The following is a 19,326-nucleotide window of genomic DNA, read 5'->3' as shown; positions in this document are numbered from 1 at the left end:
AAGCTCCTGGGACCTCTCTTGTGGGGATTTTAAGATAAAGCTGAGGCTGGGAGGCAGGAGGAAGAGACAGAAAGAGCAGCTTTCCAATGATAACATTTGTCCAAAACTTGCCTGAAACCAGCATTACTCCAGGAATCAGTGCTTACAGGAGCCATATATGTATTAATTATTTAAGCCTGTGGGCACTGGTGTTGTCTCCAAAGGGGAAGAAGTTCTGACTCATGGGAGACCTTGGATCCCAGCACCATCTCCCCTGGAGGGCGTGCCCTCTTTGTCGCGGAGGTAAAGACACTTAAGAGCACAAGGGAAACAAATACTCATGAAGTGCCTGGTGCCTTAGGAACATTCCACAGATCCCCTCATTGAATCCTGAAGCAATCCTCATGGGTAAGGATTGGGCAGGGGAAGTCGAGGTTGATGGCCATGGGGAGAGTCCCCAAACTTGACTCTCATTCTGCTTCGATACAGGGTGGCCTGACGCGGGAAGCCATGTGCAAGGGCACCGGTGTCATTTGCAATGCAGTTGTGTTTCTAGCCTTTGACTCATCATGCCTCCTGCTCTCCTCCTTTTTATCCCCACACAACCAATTGGTTTCTCACCTGAACACATCTAAATGTATTTGCTAAATGCATTATTACGGGTCCTTGTGGCCATTCTGACAGGAGTGTAGACAGACTGCTTGATACTTAATGTTCAAGCATAAAGGTATCCACATTCTGGATGAAGGTGGAGGAGGAAAGGAAACATACTTTTAACAGCTCTGATCAATAAGACATTTGCCCAAATGAGCAGATTGATTTTATTTATACCTGCTGCAATGGGCCCTGGGCACCTCCCCTCCTCCCAGCGCATGCTGTTCAGAACATTGACAATGACAAGGCTGCTGATGATCAATGAGAACAGAAGCCACATTTAGCCATGGTTGGCTGCATCTGGAGATTTAGCTATTTGTGATTAAATGAATTAAAGGCAAAACGGTTGAATTTTCCCAGCCAATTCGACTCTCCTTAAAGAGCATTTCTGATCAGGTTAGAAGGTTTCTTGTTAACTCTCATGTGCTGAAAAGAGGTCTTCAAAGGATTGATTCGCGAAAGGGAGAGGAGGTTGAGGCTGAGACAGGAGCTGACTTGGGGGTGGGGGGGTGGGGATCTCACTGCACCACGCTCCATTGTCTTATGGTCCTGGATTGTGAGTTCCATGCCAGACTCTGGACTCTCCCGGTGACTTTGACAAGACCCCCATCCCCATGACAGCTAAGCAGCCTTCCAGAATTTTGATGGTGAAGTCCATCTGTGGGTGCCTTATGACTTTTTTTGAATTGTGTGTGTGTGTGTGTGTGTGTGTGTGTGTGTTACTATTTTCTGCAGTTCACAAATCATAGCCTCAAGCCTAACTTTCTCATCTTCTATTGTTACTGCTTAAAAATCTATGCTTGATCTCAACTGTGACTGTTAACTCCAACAACTTAGGCAGTTTTGATTAACATTTGGTAAATGTAGACCCTTAGAAACCCTGTGTTTCCATCTGACTGTCTGCAAGTCTGTCTGTCCTCGGTCTCTCCCCTGTTCCCCTCCATCCCTGAAAGGTGCCAGCAAAGCCAAAGATGTCCCATGTCCTATATCAACTATGAATAAAAGTGGGTGGCTGCCTGGAGCCCTGGGTTAAGGGTTGAAGCCAGGCTGTGTCTCAGTTGAATTAGAAAGAATTCTGTAGTCAAGTAGGTACCGTTGGTGCCACACAGGAGGGATGTCCTCACCTTTTCTAAGTGTCTGAAATGGGGTAGTAGAGGCTGTGCATTGGTGTTAGGTGAGGACAAAGAAGTACTTTTCATTCTCAGGCAGTCTTGGGCCTCCCAAGCTGCACCTGTCACATTGGCAAGATGGCTGAGAAGGCATTGTGAAGGCCATCAAGCTGTGAGTGGCTTCCAGGGTCTTGTATGAAACAGTATGAGAATCAGGCTGAAGAAGCTGAAGAAGGTATTAGAGCCTTGTTTCTCGAGTTTCATCTGGGTGAACCTACCTGCCTGCCTGCCCTCAGAGAGCTGAAGTAACTTGGCGATGCTCAGTAAAGCCATTTTTACATGGATTTTCCTGTGGAAAATAATCATAATCTTTGGCTAAGCTTATCAGAATTCATTTTTCCCAGGATCATAAACTGTGCATGGTCTCTAACCATAATTAGTGCTTTTACGAGGGCTATATTTCTGGCGTGCCAAATCACCTTGAACACTTGGACCATGAGTTATCAGATGAACTCTTGTCCAGCTTCCCATAAAAACACAACATAAGATCCTAGTCGTAGAAAAATAGGGCTTTGCCAGAATAGGCCCCTCCCCCAACTCGTCTATTAGCAACATAACCATCACTGTCATGTTCCACATCTTTTATCAAATAATTTGTCACCTCTTGTCCACACCTATTAATTAATCTGAATTTCAGTAGCATATACCAAGTTGTTCAGTATTATATCATGTTCACCTCCTATTTTTATTTTGAGGTTGTTTTCAGTTGTCTCCATCAAGAGAGTGATGGAGCTTGGGTTTTCTATTGATATTTACACTCTTGCAACAATGACCAGAATAGAACAAAATGTATGAAGATATCTAAAAATATTAATATGAATAGTACTGTTTTTATCAAACGATGACTTCCTTTGCTAGTCTAGCAATGAGAGACTAAGTAATAGGTCTGGCAAAAGAGAGCTCAGTATCTAATTCTTAGACTTCATTGCACTTGATGAAAACTCTTACAGATTCCTTCTCTGAGTTGGTCAAGTGCTGCCTTGTGTTGCTGAAACTCAAAGATTCATGTGGGTTTAGTTTTCTCTTACATGGTCAAGTCAGCCAGAGGAAGAATTTACAAAGTCAGTGAAGAACGTGGTAGGGAGAATGAGCCTATTAAACATAACTTCATAGTAGAAGTGTCTCAGTTGTATTTCATGTGTTTAAGTCATTTAAACCCAATCTGTATAAAGAACTCTTTAAAAAGATTTTTTTAAAAAAATTTATTTTTGAGGGAGAGAGCAAGCAGGGGAAGGGCAGAGAGAGAGGGAGACAGAATCCAAAGCAGGCTCCAGGCTCTGTGCTGTCAGCACAGAGCCCGACATGGGGCTTGAACTCAAGATCTTACCGTGAGATCATGACCGGAGCCGAAGTTACGCTTAACCGACCCAGCCAGACTGACACCCCTAAACCCTTCAATAGCACCTTTTTGGAACGTATAATAAAACTCACCTGAGAAAGATCGACTTCGGGTATAAATGATGCCTTGATGTTGACCTCACAAAAAGTTTCTTATGCCCCCCCCCCAAAGTGCTGCTAATTAAGTTTATGGAAGTAGCTTCTCATTTAAGAGGACATATTTTATGTTATTTTACATATATTGTAGCCTTCTTATGAGTAAAACCTGAGATGTATGTCATAATGTATTCTACAGAAACAGAAAAAGTGAAAGCTTAACTTGCAGAAAAACAGTCCAGAATGTTCAAGTAACCCTGAAGGAATTGCTGAGTATGGCTCACAGTCTTCGAAAAGCAGAAATTGGTGTCACTGTTGCACACCCAACCTCTTTTGTCTGCATTTGATGTCAGATGGAAGGGAGATCATTTTCTTTATGGTTTGAATTAGGCCAACGATTTGTAATGCTTGCATCTGGTCCTCTCAATAAAAATGGACCAAAAAATGTTTTGAATTCCATTGTAAATTAAACTAAAAATTGTGTTATTCCAGATGTTGGTCTCCTGACTGGGAACTGTTTTCTGGGCAAGACTACTAATTCCTGAAATGTCAGTCTTCAGGTTTTTGGTGCTGTCGGTACTGTTGCTTTACCTTCCCTTTACATTTGGGATGAAAATACACAGTCTTAGAAGTGGAATGTTATATAGCCATTAGGGAATGGCCAGAATTAACTGATCAAGGTGTTTCAACTTAAACCAGGGGTTCATTACTCTGGTTATGAAAACTGTTCTATTCTTCTGGGGTCTTCTGTTAAAAGATAAATATTCAGGGAGAGTTAAGATGATAAGCCCAAACTCAACGTGAAAAGGGTGAGGTGGATTATTTGACCCTGGATTAAGCTGTCAAGGAGCTGGAGGCTGTGGGAGGGGCATGGGGCAGAGCCTGTGGGAAGAGATTCAGACTTGCCAGGAATACTCAGGTAAGAGGAAGAGAGTTCTTAAGCTTGCCTGATTACTAGAACTACCTGGAGAAACTTGTTGGCAAAATTATTTTTTATTGTTCAGAAAAAAGGAACAAAAGATTGTCTTTCTACTAATAATTGTTTTTTTAACTTGAAAAATGTCAAGGCACTCATTAAACCTGTAAAGGAAAGCTAGGCAGAAAGATATAGATATTGCCATGAGAAGAAAAAGAATGACTACCCTTGTATTCTCATCCTCGAGTCTCTGCGTTTAAAATGTAAATGACAAGTATTTTCCAGTCTATAAACTGAGATGAATTATTATCCAACAAAGGCCATGGATGGAATTGGTAAGATCTCTTCATGAGCATTGAAGAAATGTGACGATGGCTTTTAGATAATCGTTGAATAAATTTTAGAATGTAGCCGTGGATGAAGAAAGTATTGCTTTCAAGACAAGATGGCTATATTACCTCACAACAAAATATCCCTCTCTCAAATTCTTTTTTTTTTTTTTTTTTTTAGTTAGACAATAAGACATGGGCTTAGATAATTAAATAAGCAATGATTTGCTTTTTTGTGTGTGTTTCTGACAAGCGAATATATGGTAAATATGTTGATCTTGGTAAGTCTTCTTAACACTAGTAGGTAATAATTTACCTAGGAAATTATATATCACAGTTGTCGGATAATCATTTTTACATGGGAAAACTTAGAAACAGCTCAAGTCTATTTGTGTGTTAAAAATTGGAAAAATTCCTCCCAAGTCTTTGTTACATTTAGCATATTCAGTGATGTGAAGCTTAACTGGAAGGAAAAATCCAGAACTGAATAATTTGTGTTCTTTATCTTCGTAGCAATTCAGGAGTGGCCAGAATGGTGGATCTCAAAGCGTTGGTTATGTTGGGGGATAAACAATCTCGCAGGTTAGAACTGTGACTCTTGGAGCACCTGGGTGGCTCAGTCAGTAAGTGTCCAACTTCGGCTCAGGTCGTGATCTCACGGTTTGTGAGTTTGATCCCCGCATCAGGTTCTGTGCTGACAGCTCAGAACCTGGAGCCTGCTTTGGATTCTGTGTCTCCCTCTCTCTCTGCCCCTCCCCTGCTCACACTCTGTCTCTCTCTCAGAAATAAATAAACATTAAAAACAATTTAAGAACTGTGACTCTTTTTACTGTGTAGAGCATAGGTCTTGTCAAACATCCATCCTTTGTAAATTATTTACTCTTACTTTGTTTAAGGCCCACATGACCATTACTACCTGAATAGAGTCATCAGGGACAAGGAATTGATTGTCCATTTCTCCTTTTCTGGTGACTGGAAGGCGTAGGAAAATTATTTCAGTGTCTTCTAGGAAGCCAAGTTCCTACCTAGTAAAGCAGTAGTTCCTAGAATGTCCTGGTGCAAGACACTCGATGATCATGTGACTGTATGAAGTGCTTTTAAGCAAAGACAATTCTGGAGGGAATACTGCAAATAGAATGAGGTCCTAAATGCATGTGTCACACAACTAGCTTTTACACATGTCCTGTGTGAAATGCTGCAATGTTACATTTTACAAATACGTGCTGTATTTGTCGTCTCCAAATTGCCTTGTACCCCAGGAAATCATACTGTTCCCACAAGGACACTAAGATGTAAAAAAACAACCCAAAAACCAAAACCACACACACAAACACAAAAAAGCATAAATCCTCTCCTTTTTACAGAGAGAAACAAAGGCTTAGCAAGTGTCCAGTGACTTATCTGGGGTCATACCATTAGAAAGTATTTGACAGTGGAAAATAAAATCAGGCCCAAAATAAGAACTGCCATATCTGGAATCTGATACTTCTGATTCATAGTCTCCTGCAGTAGCCCTGCTTGATCTTGTGAGCATTATCTCTAAGCTGTCCTTACGCCAAAAGGTCAACCATATCGGAGTGGGGGGAAAAGTAGAAGGATTTACTTACATGGTGCAGAGGCTTCGCATCCTGTGACGGGAAGGTGAGGGTAGTGATCACTTAAACTTTTGAGCAAGGTGATGCACTTGAAATCTAGGTGGGAGTGGAATGGGTATTGAGGAGGGACACGGGGTTTAGGGAAAGGATTTGGTACGTTATTTTGAGCTCTTCTGTAGCGTTTCAAAGGTTATTGTGAAAGAATCAGACTGTAGACATCTCCCAAGGTGTCGAGAGAACACGCTTACTTACCATCTTAAGGCTTAGCCATGGAGCTGGAGTCCTGGAGAAGCCGGATATCAAGTGAGCTTGTCCAGGAATACAGCGGAGTTGAAAGCAAAGGGGCTGTCATGGAGACTTGGTTTGAAGGAGTGTGATTCTCTAGCCAACAAAGTGCTGCAGTCAGCTGAGAGATGATGTGGGCGTGAATCAAAGACTTCGAGTCTCCGGACAGGAGAGCCAAGGTTAGACCCCCCTTTCCCAAAGCCAGCTACCAGACCCTAACCAAGATAGGAGGATGAGGCAATACCACTAAATACCATTGTCCTGGAGAGGAGAGGAGCAAAGGACTTTGCCTGAGGGTCATAGGAAGTCTTTAGAAGTCAGACCTCACATGTGTCTGGCACTTGTGAAGACGGGGCCAAATCCCTAAGATTTTCAAAATAGATTGGGGGTGCCCGGGTGGGTCAGTTGGTACAGTGACCAACTGCAGCTCAGGTCATGGTCTCGCAGTTTGTGAGTTTGAGCCCCGCGTCGGGCTCTGTACTGACAGCTCAGAGCCTAGAGCCTGCTTCGGGTTCTGTGTCTCCCCCTCTCTCTACCCCTCCCCTGCTCATGCTCTGTGTCTCTCCATCTCTCAATAATAAATAAACAGTAAAAAATTTTTTAAAAATAGATTGAATCATATTATCTTGAAGGAGATATATGTATGTGTGTGTGTGTATATATATATGTGTGTATATATATATATATATATATATATATATTTTTTTTTAAATGGACCAAACTGTTTTACAATTGAACAGCTCTCTGAGCTAAAAATATGCCTCTAACCAGCCATCAGGGGCTCAGTTACAAAAAAAACCTATTTTTTAAGAAAATGTTTATTTATCTGACAGAGGCAGAGAGAGGGTGAGTAGGGGAGGGGCAGACAGAAAGGGAGGAAAAGAATCCCAAGCAGATACCATACTGTCAGTGCGGAGCCAATGCAGGGATCCAACTCAAGAACCGTGAGATCATGACCTGAGCCGAAGTCAACAGTCAGATGCTCAACTGACTGAGCCACCCAGGCACCACCAAAACACGACTGGAAAATTGCGGCGTGAATGAATTTTGGACCCCACTCCACTTAAATATACAGAGAAATTGTCCTTTGAAAGTTACTTATAATACACATGGATTTTCATTCAAAAGCACGGATCCCAAATCGTACATCTTAGACTTTTATTTGGTTCAATAGCTCAAGCCTGAAAGTATTTGCAATTGCTATGGCTTTTATTTTACCGGTGTTAATGAGTGACTGGGTACAAAAATATATACACATAAGCTCAGAAAAAGTGCTTTTTATGATAGTCACTTAAATGGGAATGTTGCCATAAAGAAAGGAAGGGAAATGCAAATCTTAGCCTGAATTCCTTGAGGCAGCAAGAGTTGGAGGCCATTCACCTAGTGAATTGCATTTTGCTCACCTTTATGTGAGGTGTAGGAAGGGGAGTGGAACATTTTCCCACCCCTACTTTCGGACATCATACAAGCAGTGAGCCTTTCTAAATATCCCATGGTTATGAAAACTTGAAGAGACCCAACCATTCGCGTACTTACCTTAGTGTTGGAGTTTTTGTGGCATTTGATTCGGAGTTAAGAGCATCCGATAATTCAACACAACTTTGAGTGATGTCTCTGGGTCAGAAGTTTGATTATGTATTGTTCTCATTATGGCTGTAAGTTCTGTGATTTGTCTCCTCCCCCCACCCCCCCACCCCCAACATTTGGAAGATTCTCATTGTTAATATGTTAAATCTTTAATTGCCCACAGCTGGAAGTTTCTTTCGGTAATTATGAGATTCTTTTCTGCATTTATATTGTTTATCATCCTGTGTGAAATTCCGTAACAGCCCTCATTTAACTCTTCTCCAGGGCTTGAAAAATCGCCACTTTGGAGACAGGAACAAGATCCAATTAGATACTTAACGTGCTTTTGCCATTAGAGCACGTTCCTGTTTTAAAGTAGGCATGATTAAAATATTTTTGAATCATTCTCAATTGTGGTGATATTAAAATTCCTTCTAGATAGAGGCTTCAAACTCCTGATTGGAGCCTGAAAAGTTTTTTTCTTCTAAGGAAAAGTTGTTCCATTCATTTTTAATTTTTAGAAGCAAAAAAAAAAAAAAAAGCATTATGTGCATAAATGCTGGAGAATTTCCAATCTTTTCCCATTTGAAAAGTCATAAACTAGCTAGATTTCTTTGTAGATAGATTTATGAAATTATTACTTCATCTATTATCCTATCCAGTTTGAAATTTATTTAAAAACAGATTTTCTGCCTTTGCCTTTGGCTTCATTTAATGTAAAGCTTTTAGCCTCAGTGAGACCCACTGAGTTGAAAATGACAGCCCTCTACAGAGATTTACTCACCATCACCACTTGGCGATCAATGGTCTTTTGGTTGAGAGGCAAGAGTGTAATTTACATGATCAAAGTACTCAACAAACATATATTAATTTCCTCTTCCAAAAAAGAGAGGTGAGATTTCCCTCTAAGTACGAGACCTTAGCTCAGGAGTTAATACAGACGTTTAACTTGGATCCTTGAAGCGTGGTGACGACTTCTTATCTGGGTGATGGTAAAGCAATTTCAGTAAGCGCTAACTCGAATTGTTCCATCTCTACACAGGATCTCTGAGGGGGGTGGTTTCTTCCATATTCTGTGCAATGTGCCCCCCCCCCCCCCCCTTTGCTCCTATTCAAAGAACACTTGGTTCAGCACCGTGTGTTGCTGGCTGGTTGGCTGTGCCTGCATCTGGTGCGTCATGCCATGCAGTGGTGTGAAATCGAGTGAGCATTACCCACATAGCCTCTGCCCAGGAAGGACTTGCCGCACAAAGCGTTAACTACAGGGAATCAAGAAGACTGATGTACCTCTTTCGCCCACACACCAGAAGAGTCCATTGGTTCTCCTGTAAGAGAGATAGACCCCATGCAGAGTATTTTGCAGCAATGATAATGGCTCATACTTAGTGAGAATTTATTGATCTGCGTCGCCTGGATCATTCTGCTTCATTCTCACTGGGTCTTTGTGTAGTTGGGGCCATTACTTAGATGCGTGAAGCCTGGGGAACAGAAAGTGGTGGTTATTGCTGTGCCCGGGTCCCTCAGCCAGTACGTGGTACGAGCAGCATGTGGATCCGAGCATTGTCCTGTAGAGCTTGGGTGCATAAGCTTCTGAGCTGTGCTTTTCCTAGGCTGAGGTAGACCCCACTTATCTTGATTGTTTGAAGTGTTGAATGATGGCAATGTGTGTCCGGGCTGCCTGCAGTTACTTACTTACTTACTTTCTTTCTTTCTTTCTTTCTTTCTTTCTTTCTTTCTTTCTTTCTTTCTTTCTCTCTTTCTCTCTTTCTCTCTTTCTCTCTTTCTCTCTTTCTCTCTCCCTCCTTTTCTTTTTCTTTCTTCCTTTCTCCCTCTCCCTCCCTCACTTCCTTCCTTCCTCTTTCCTTCCTTCTTTCTCTTTTCTTCTTCCCTCTCTCCCTCCTTTTTATTTCTTTCCCCTCCCTCCCTCCCTCTCTCCCTTCCTTCCTTCCTTCCTTCCTTCCTTCCTTCCTTCCTTCCTTCCTATCTTTCTATCTATCTTTCATCTCTAAGCAGGGACCATGAATACTGTATAGAGAGGAGGTAAAGGGAAAGGTCACCCCAGGACCCCTGGAGGGGGACAGGTATGGGCATCAGGTGACCACAGTGGGCAGAACTGGCCAGGAGGTAGTGGGCACATATGTCCTCACCTATTTGCCTGCTAGGACACATTTGTAATCTGGTAACTAATAATACAGTGGTCGTTCTTTCCATCTCTCACTGTCTGTCATCCAGTAACCTGCACAGTACGGGCACTTAATTAACATTGACTTGAATAAATGAATCATGTAGACGCACCCTGAGAAGGTATAAATAAGAATGTAAAGCTACGTGCAAATTCTGGCTTATCTGGAAGAAGTGGTTTCTGGGTAGCCTGAATGAACCTTCTTGGGGGGCTCGGTAGCTCTGATAGGAGGTGGGTGAGTCATTGGCATAAGGTGAGCTTCCTCTTGTTCTTGGGGACAATACTGAACAGAAGAGCTGTTTGTGCCTGAAAATCTGCTGGCCTGTGTTCTCTAGTTCATCTTGCTAGTGGTTTAACACCTAAATCATTCGAGGTACTGGGAGCACTGGCTATCTCTGAGTTAGTACATTTTCGATGTGAGAATTTGATATAAATTATTTTTGAGTTGGTTTTGTTTCCTTCCCTTGGTGGCAAAGTGGACATCTGCTGAGGCATAAAATACACTTTAGTCAGTGGCCTAAAAAGTGATTTAAACATATGCTTCCCTTTAAAGGAAGCTTTAAGGGGCACCCAGGTGGCCCAGTCAGTTGAGTGTCTGACTCTTGGTTTCGGCGCAGGTCGTGATCTCCTGTTTCGTGAGTTCGAGTCCTGCGTCGGGATCCGTGCTGATGGCTCGGAGCCTGCTTGGGATCGGGATCCGTGCTGATGGCTCAGAGCCTGCTTGGGATTCTTGTTCTTGATCTCTCTCACTCTCTGCTCCTCTGCTGCTCACATGATGTGTGTGTGTTTCTCTCTCTCTAAATAAATAAAAGAAAAAAAATAAAGGAGAGTTAATAAGGAGTCGGACAGATGGGGGAATATTAATGCATTTTTAGAAGTAGCTAATAGCTTACAATTTATCCAGGAAAGGTGACACTCTTACTTCTGGAAATTGCAATGCAAATGTAAGTTGGGTGTTGCAATATATAAACATAAGTTGGGTACTTAAATTTTCTGCCTGGGCTGTTGTGGCCACACAGTGCTTCTACAAAGCAGATGGAAGAAAGTTTACCATTGTCACAGGAATGCCAGGGGAACTATTTGGTCAACCCAACCGTGTCGTCATGAGGCATCCTCACCATTGCTCTGGGAGTCCGGGTGGGCCTGGACACTTGTCATGTGGATGCCCAAGAGAGGAGGGAGACCAGTCCGGCATTAGGGTTTCAGAGGGGTTCATGGGCGATATGAGAGGCACACAGTAAATACTTTAAAATGCTGCAAAGCATTCTCTCTGGGCATATCAAGCGCTCACCATCAGGGGAAAGGAGTGTGACAGATGCCCTCCAAGTTACCTTGCTGAGCGGATTTGTGGACTCATGCTGCTGTTTGATGTGGCTTCCAGCAGCCCTTTCATTAAATCCATGCCTTGGGCTGACCTACAGTGCTCGCCTCTGCTCCGGTGCCCTTCTCTGCATAGGCAAATGGCCAGGACCACAGAAGGCTCTTCCATGAGCCGGGAACCTCTGGGGGGGGCGGGGGTGGTGGGCAAGAGGTGCCCTGCCCCTGTCTCCACAGGCCCTGGCAGATAGTGCAATTCCCTGCCTGGGAGAGCCATTAGTGTGACCAGAATGTGCCCTCCGAGAACCTGAGCCTCGCAGAACCTCACAGAAATAGCAACCAGCGACGGGGGCTGATTACCTCTCAGACATTTAAGTGTTTTCAAATGGAATCAACTTAGAAAATGGCTGAACTCTGGTAGCCTCTGCGGCAGTCTTGGCCCGTTTCTTGTCGTTGGGTTTGCTTGGGCTGCCTGTGAGGTGCACGGCAAGAGGGAATTTTATGACTGCCTCTCCTCAACCTTTGCTGTTCAGAGTTACATGAGAGGCATGTGGTTCGTGCAGAACCAAAATGTAAGTAATGGTTGATTAGTGGGAAAATGAGCCTTGACTGTTAAGGAATTCCTCCTATGTGAATGAATCCTTGTGTTTGGAACTAGAAGGAATTTCTTACTTTGCAAGGCTCGGGGCCTTTGGTCAAGGTTTGACTCATCCACATGACAGCTTCAGGGCTTCTAGGCAGCAAACATGTTACCATTAAAAAGCAGTATCTTGGTGTAGTAAAATTCAGGAAATGGCTTTTGTACAGATACTGCAAGATGGGGCACCTGGTGGCTCAGTCGGTTAGGCCTACAACTCAGCTCAGGTCATGATCTCGCGGTTCATGAGTTCCAGCCCCGTGTGAGGCTTGCGGCCTGGAGCCTGCTTTGGACTCCGTATCTCCCTCTCTCTCTCTCCCCCTCCCCTGCTCACACTCTGTGTGTCTGTCTCTCTCAAAAATAAACAAACGTTGAAAAAAAGCTACCGCAAGCACTTTTGCAGGATGACAGTGATGGTTCCTGGCCACCTCACTCAGCATCCATGTCTGCCGCTCACATCGGAATGGGTTGCCGTTGGAATGATTCTATCGGCTCTGTGGGACAGTCAGAGCACCAGACCCTATGCAAATTACAGCAGGGATGGGCTTTGCCCTTGAACAGCTTGCTTGTGAAAAGGCAATCCAGGTTCAGAGTGGCGCTGAAAAAACTGGTGGATGAAGCGGGTCCATTAGAGTCTCCCTCCCACCAATCTTTTGTCTGAAGCCTTCCTCTCACCAGGTGGACCTGGGATATTTATTCTCTCCTGTCCAAACAGACATGACCTTACAGAAGTCAAGGGACAGGGCTTTTTTTTTTTTTCTTCCCTTTGTGCATTGTCCTAAATTTCTCTAAAGGGAGAAACATCCACAGATAGCACAACTAGCATACAAATTCTGCAAATACGTTTTCAGTTCCAAGAGTCATGGTGAAAGCGGCCAAGTTTTTCACCTGCCCATCTTTTGGACTGGCCCATGAAATGACTTGAGGCAAATGAGGTAATCCCTAGGGCTTCAGTTTTAGACCTTGTTAATTGAAGGGAGTTTTTTGGGGTTTTTTTTGTTTTTTGTTTTTTTTAATGTTTATTTCTGAGAGAGAAAGAGCGTAAGAAGGGGAGGGGCAGAGACAGGGATACAGAGAATCCAAAGCAGTCTCTGACCCATCAGCACAGAGCCCGATGTGGGGCTCCAACCCACAAATGGTGACATCATGAACTGAGCCGAAGTCAGATGCTTAACCCACTGACCCACCCAGGCACCCCTGAAGGGAGTTGGTTTTAAAGACTATTAATACTAATGTCCTGTTTGGATCTCAAGCCTTCTGATTTCCCTTGTCTGAATTTTTACTTACTTTTTAAAAATTAAAGTGTCATTGACACACAATATTACACTCATTTCAGATGTACAATATACTGATTTGACAAGTCTATATGTTAGGCTTGCTCTCCACAAGGGTAGCTACTAATCTGTCACCATACAACACTGTTACAGTCCCATTGATTATATTCCCTATGCTGTGTCTTTTCATCCCTATGACTTACGCATTCCTAACTGGAAGCCTCTGTCTCCCATTCCCCTTCACCCATTTGGCTCATCCCCCACCTCTTCCAATATGGCAACAATCAGTTTTTTCTCTTAAAGGTCTGCTTCAGCTTCTTGTTTGATGATTCATTTATCTTGTTTTTTAGTTTCCACACATAAATGAAACTATATGGTGTTTGTGTTTGACTTGGTTAACTTATGATAATATCCTCAAGGCCCATCTAGGGTGTCACACATGGCAAGATCCCCTCCTTTTTCTTATGGCTGAGTAATATTTCATTATATATACACATTATATAATTCACACACACACACACACACACACACACCACATCTTATCTGTTTATCTATTGATGGATGCTTAGGTTGCTTCCATACTTGGCTATCATAAATAATGCTTCATTCTACATAGGGCTGCATATATGTTTTTGAATTAGTGTGTTTATTTTCTTTGGGTAAATGGCCAGTAGCAGAATTCCTAGATCATATGGTAGTTCTATTTTATTTTGTTTTATTTTATTTATTTTTATTTTTATTTATTTTTGAGAGAGATTGGGGGGGAGGGTGAACAGGGGAGGGGGAGGGGCAGAGAGAGAGGGAGTCACAGAACTCAAAACGGGCTCCAGGCTCCGTGCTGTCAGCACAGAGCCCAACGTGGGGCCCGAACTCACGAACTATGAGATCAGGACCCGAGCCAAAGTTGGACGCTTAACACACTGAGCCACCTAGGTGCCCCATGGTAGGTCTATTTTAATTTTTTTGAGGAATTTCTATGCTGTTTTCCATAGTGGCTGCAAGAATTTATATTTCCACTAATAGTGCACGAGCATTCCTTTTTCTCTATATCCTTACCAACACTGGTTTTTCTTGTGACCGGCGTGAGGTGGTATCTCATTGTGGTTTTGATTTGCATTTCCCTGATGATTAACGATGTTGAGCATCTTTTCACGTATCTGTTAGCCATCTGTACGTCTCCTTTGTAAAAATGTCTATTCAGGTCCTGCACCCATCTCTTGATCAGATTATTTTTATTTTTTTATTTCTTTATTTTTTTATTTTGTTGGTGTTGAGTTGTATAAATTCTTTACACACTTTGAATATTAACCCCTGAATGGACACATCATTTATGAATACCTTCTTTCCGGTGGTTACCTTTTTGTTTGGGGGATGGTTTCCTTTCTTGTAAAAAAGCTTTTTATTCTGATGTGTTCCCGATGTAGTTGAATTTTGCTTTTGTTTCCATTGCCTGAGGAGACATACCTAGAAAAAAGTGTGGCTGAGATCTTCTTTCTTACTAATGATGCTTTAGAGTCTACAACAGAAACATTGGCCTCATCGGGGAACTTGTCAGAAATCTAAATTCTTGAGTACCTGCCCCAGACCTACTGAACCTTAACTCTGGAGTGGGACCGACACCTGCTGCTGATACTGATGCATACTGCCTGGAGAATAGTTGGTCTAGGGTTCTGATGATTTCTATTTTTTAAAACCTATTTTGAGGGGAATGAAATCTAATATAATTTATGTCTACTGTGGTACAGCAAGTATAATGAGGGCTGAGCAAAAGTCCATTAACTTACTAAGTGTGTATGCATAATACTGAATAGACCTGTATCCTATGATACACATGTGCCCTCTTCGAAGGGCTACTTACCTGGTAGTCACAGAAATAAAATAGCTCCTGTCCTGCTCACAACCTGCTTGTTCTCTCACTCCTTCGCTCTTCGCAGACCTCTTCCTTCAGCAGAAAATAGTCTCTTACCTCACATTTTGCTTTCTTTGACTTCTGCTTTGATTGGACGGCATTGTCTTTGAGGGGGCTGGGAGACAAAGAGACCGGAAGCTTTCCTTACATAGAGCATAACACAAAGCTTTCCACGGCAGGAACAAAACAAAACTAAGCAAGCGATGTTTCTTCGAGTGACTGAGGCCATGATTTAAAGCCTGTTTACCTGGCTAATTATTAAAACGTGATAAACACGTTTTTTTTCCAAAGACATGAGAAAAAGTGCAGTTTTTAGTCTACCTTCTGCTTCCACTGGGCTGCGCTTCCAACAGATGGCAGGAGGCATCTGGGAAGCACGCCAGTTAGGCGGGCTGATGGGCCCAGTACTTACATGGCAACCGCTCCTGGTCATTTCCATGAGTCAAGAGTACGGATCAGAAGGCATTAGCACTGAGCTTAAACATAAAACCTGAACTGTCTCCCAGAGTTAGACCGGAAATAAAAGGATCATTGAGTTGATAGAACTGGGGGAGGATTGTTAACTTTCTTGCATTTTAGGAATGATTTGTGTGCGAAAGAATGAATATGTGTGTGTTTTGCTCCTAATGACTCAAAGGTTACCTCTTCAATTTAAAGGACCACAGCCAGCAGTAATTAAGCATGTCGTTCCCTGCTGGCAACTGCTTGGTTGACGTGCTGTTTTCATCCCCATTTAGCTGTTTTCTGACGTAAAATACTCTAGAATCAACAAGGACGTATATGCGACAGGGAAAACATCAACTCCTTACAATTAGTGTCTCATAAAACTATGAATGGCAATATCTGAGAAGGCAGTTAGCTTTATAGAGCATGCAAAATTTATTCATGAATAGATCTGCAAGGATCCTTGGGTAAATACCGCCGAGCACTCCCAAGACACTGAATAACTTTGCAATTCTGATGACATTTCTTGGAGCCGGTGTGCAGCATAATGAAGGAACGTTCACATTTTGTGAAATGAATTGGAGGCAGCAGGATAAAAAAGAGAAAAATGCATTTGCCTTTAAAAAGTGAAGCACGTTGGACTTGAAAAAAGGCAGAAAGCAATGGGAGGGATTGAAATTGCAACGAGGGTATTAGGTTCAACTTCAAATACCCTCTTCCCCCAAGTATTTCCTTAATATGCCGTGGAGTTGTACGTAAAACGGAGTAACACAATTGAAAGGAGTATCAAAACCCACTTCACTTAAAATGAAGGTACAGTGGGTAGCAAGAGTTCCAGGGCTATTTCCTCCCCTGCCCTGCCAATACCAGTTAGCGCTTTTCTCTCCATCTCTTACGGGGGTCCAACCATTCTCTCCTCTAGCTGTAGCCCTAGGTTGCTGATGAGCAACTCCATGAAGCTTTGAGATGCCGCAAGTATTACATCTTTCCATTTTTGTGTTCCCCGTTCCCCAGTTTATAAGGGCTTAATAAGTGTTGAATGGGCCATGCCTGAATGAGTCCATAGGGAGCCTCTGGCTCAATAGACTGTTGGCCTGTTACCATCCTCAACTCCTTCTTCATGGTCTGTTGGTGCCCCCTGCTCATCTTCGGCCCCTTGCCCAGATTCTGACCTCGCATTAGCTTGGCTTCCTGTCACTTGGCTTCCTGATCCCTTGTAGCACACAAGACAAGTAGAGCGGGAACGGAGGAAGCTCTTATCGGAAGTTTCTATTAACAAAAGGGGACATTGCCTGGCGGTGGATTAATCACTTAATTTCTCTCCTTCCTTCTCGTGTGAGGACCCCCTTAGGGCAGGGTGAAAAACGTCCATCCTCCTTTTATGAATCTTTTGTGGCAGTTCTTTTGCAAAAACAGCTAGGTCTTTGCATTCAAAGGAGGTAGGAAAATGAATTGTATTGTTCATGATGGCTGGAGAGAAAGATTCCTTGGTGTCACTTTGGAGGCAAGTGGTGGCCGGACCTTTTCTCATCCCCAAATTCCTTCTTTCCACTACTTACCAAGCCCACAATTCTATAATTGATATTTTTCCCTATTGAATAGAAAAAGAAGGCAAATATCCCGGGAAGAAGTAAAAAAAATTACCCATGGTACAATACATTTGTAATAGAGGGAGATCACTATGAACAAACTGACCAGATCTTTGATCATAGAGTGGTAAGAAAGGAGGGTCTTGTACAAGAGGAACAAATGCTTACACAGAGAAAGGGAAGCTTCCTTAATAGTCACTGCTATGTATCCAAAAGAATGCTGCACTACTTAATGTCCCTTGCCAGCTCAGCCAATGTCCCCTAATGGCAAAGTGACGGGCTATGTGGGTGTTGAGTATGTAAGTCCTCGTAAATATGCTGATGTTTGTCTCCACTCTCTGGAAAGCTGTTCACCAAGTGATAGAGATAGTGACATTAACTCTTTAATTCTGGGTGAGTGAATCAAGTGCGTGCCTTCCATTTCATAGCTACTCTGGAACATTCCCATGCTCTAGAAACAGGTAAATTATTTCTCCATCAGTTTAAGTCAGGAGGTTTCATTATCAGATTTGATGGACCGTCTTGTGTCTGACGTTCAAGGACAGAAAAATCCTCAGAGAAAATTCCCTCAGAGATTGATTTTTTTCAAGGCTCAGGATATTTGGAGTATTTATCATCTTAGAGTTACTTTTCTCATAACTTCTGTTCTCTACAAGGAATTAGCATGTGTGGTGCTCAGTTGCTTGTGGTGGCTGAGAGTCTCCTGTTTTTCCTATGCAATTGCTGAGTTTGGGATTTAGTTATCATCATATGATTAGTGATTCACCACCTTACTTCTTCAAGGAGTGAAATGATGGCACTGATAGGCATGTAGATCAGATTGTAAACGGTTTATCTGTTCTTTGAACCCTAACTACATCCATGGCTGGTAAGTTAAAATCTCAATATTGTTTCCTGTTCCTTTGTGGCTTCATTTACATTCTTTTTTGTTTTGTTTTATTTTATTTATTTTTGAGAGAGAGATTCAGCATGAGTGGGGGAGGGGAGAGAGAGATAGGAAGAAAGAGAATCCCAAGCCTACTGTGCTATCAGCACAGTGCCCTATGCGGGGCTTGAACCCCTGAACCGTGAAATCATCACCTGAGCCGAAATCAAGATTTGGATGCTTCTCCGACCAAGCCCCTCAGGTAGTCCTATTTACAGTATTCTTATTAGCCAATCCAGTTGGATGTTTCTGAGGAATCTTTTTGTAATGTGCCAGAATTATTATAGAATATATCTGAACACAATGAACCGATCAGAACAAACATCCCAGGATGGAAAAGCTTTTTCCATCCTCAGACCAAAATAGGGTAATCAAAAAGCGCTAACCCCAACAAAACATCAGTAAAACAAGGGAACTCGGAAGGCCCTGTGTTTGTCCATAACAATAGGAGTTAGCTTCTAATCATACTGTTGATAACTGCTTGATAACATATTCTTGATAAAAGTAATAGGTCTGGTAGCAATAGCTTCTCTTTGCTTTGGGGCAGTGGCTTATGGAAAGCACATTATTTTGTGCTTAGAACCACAGAATTTTAAATGCAGAAGCTAATTTAGTCTTATTTGGTCTAGGCTTCCTGTGAAGACTGTGCCTGGGATTTGGACTTTGCCTGAGGCAAAGGCTTGTACCTTCTCCTTTACCAGAGGGTTTGATCCGAGGACACAGAGTGAGGGAAGAAGGGGACGATGAGGCAGGAGGAGATGTGAGAATACGTTGTCAAGCTGGAGGCAGTTAGGTGCATCTGAGGGCTCCGTTCTGTAGAAATCGACTCCAGGAATCCATGTGAACTGTGGCTGCTGACAGTCAATTCTGGTGACAGATGGACAGGAACACGTTGATGGTCCAGTTTAACCACCATCTCCTCTTTCTCTCCTTAAGGGCTATTTTTCTTTTCCACCGGCAAATGTTCTTTGCTGGCCCACTTTTATTTCAGCGCCGTCTCCTATCTATTCAAAGCATTGTCTTGGCCTGGTTCAGAGCTGTGTTCCCTTTTCCTTTGACAATTGTACCGATCTCCTAACTTGTATTCACTTTTCTCCTGACTAAATTCATCCCATATACCAT

Source organism: Panthera pardus, unplaced genomic scaffold (genome assembly GCF_024362965.1).
Source record: "Panthera pardus isolate Hobbes unplaced genomic scaffold, ASM2436296v1 HiC_scaffold_2, whole genome shotgun sequence".
Taxonomy (NCBI): Eukaryota; Metazoa; Chordata; class Mammalia; order Carnivora; family Felidae; genus Panthera; species Panthera pardus.
Note: the sequence above shows the minus strand (reverse complement) of the source record.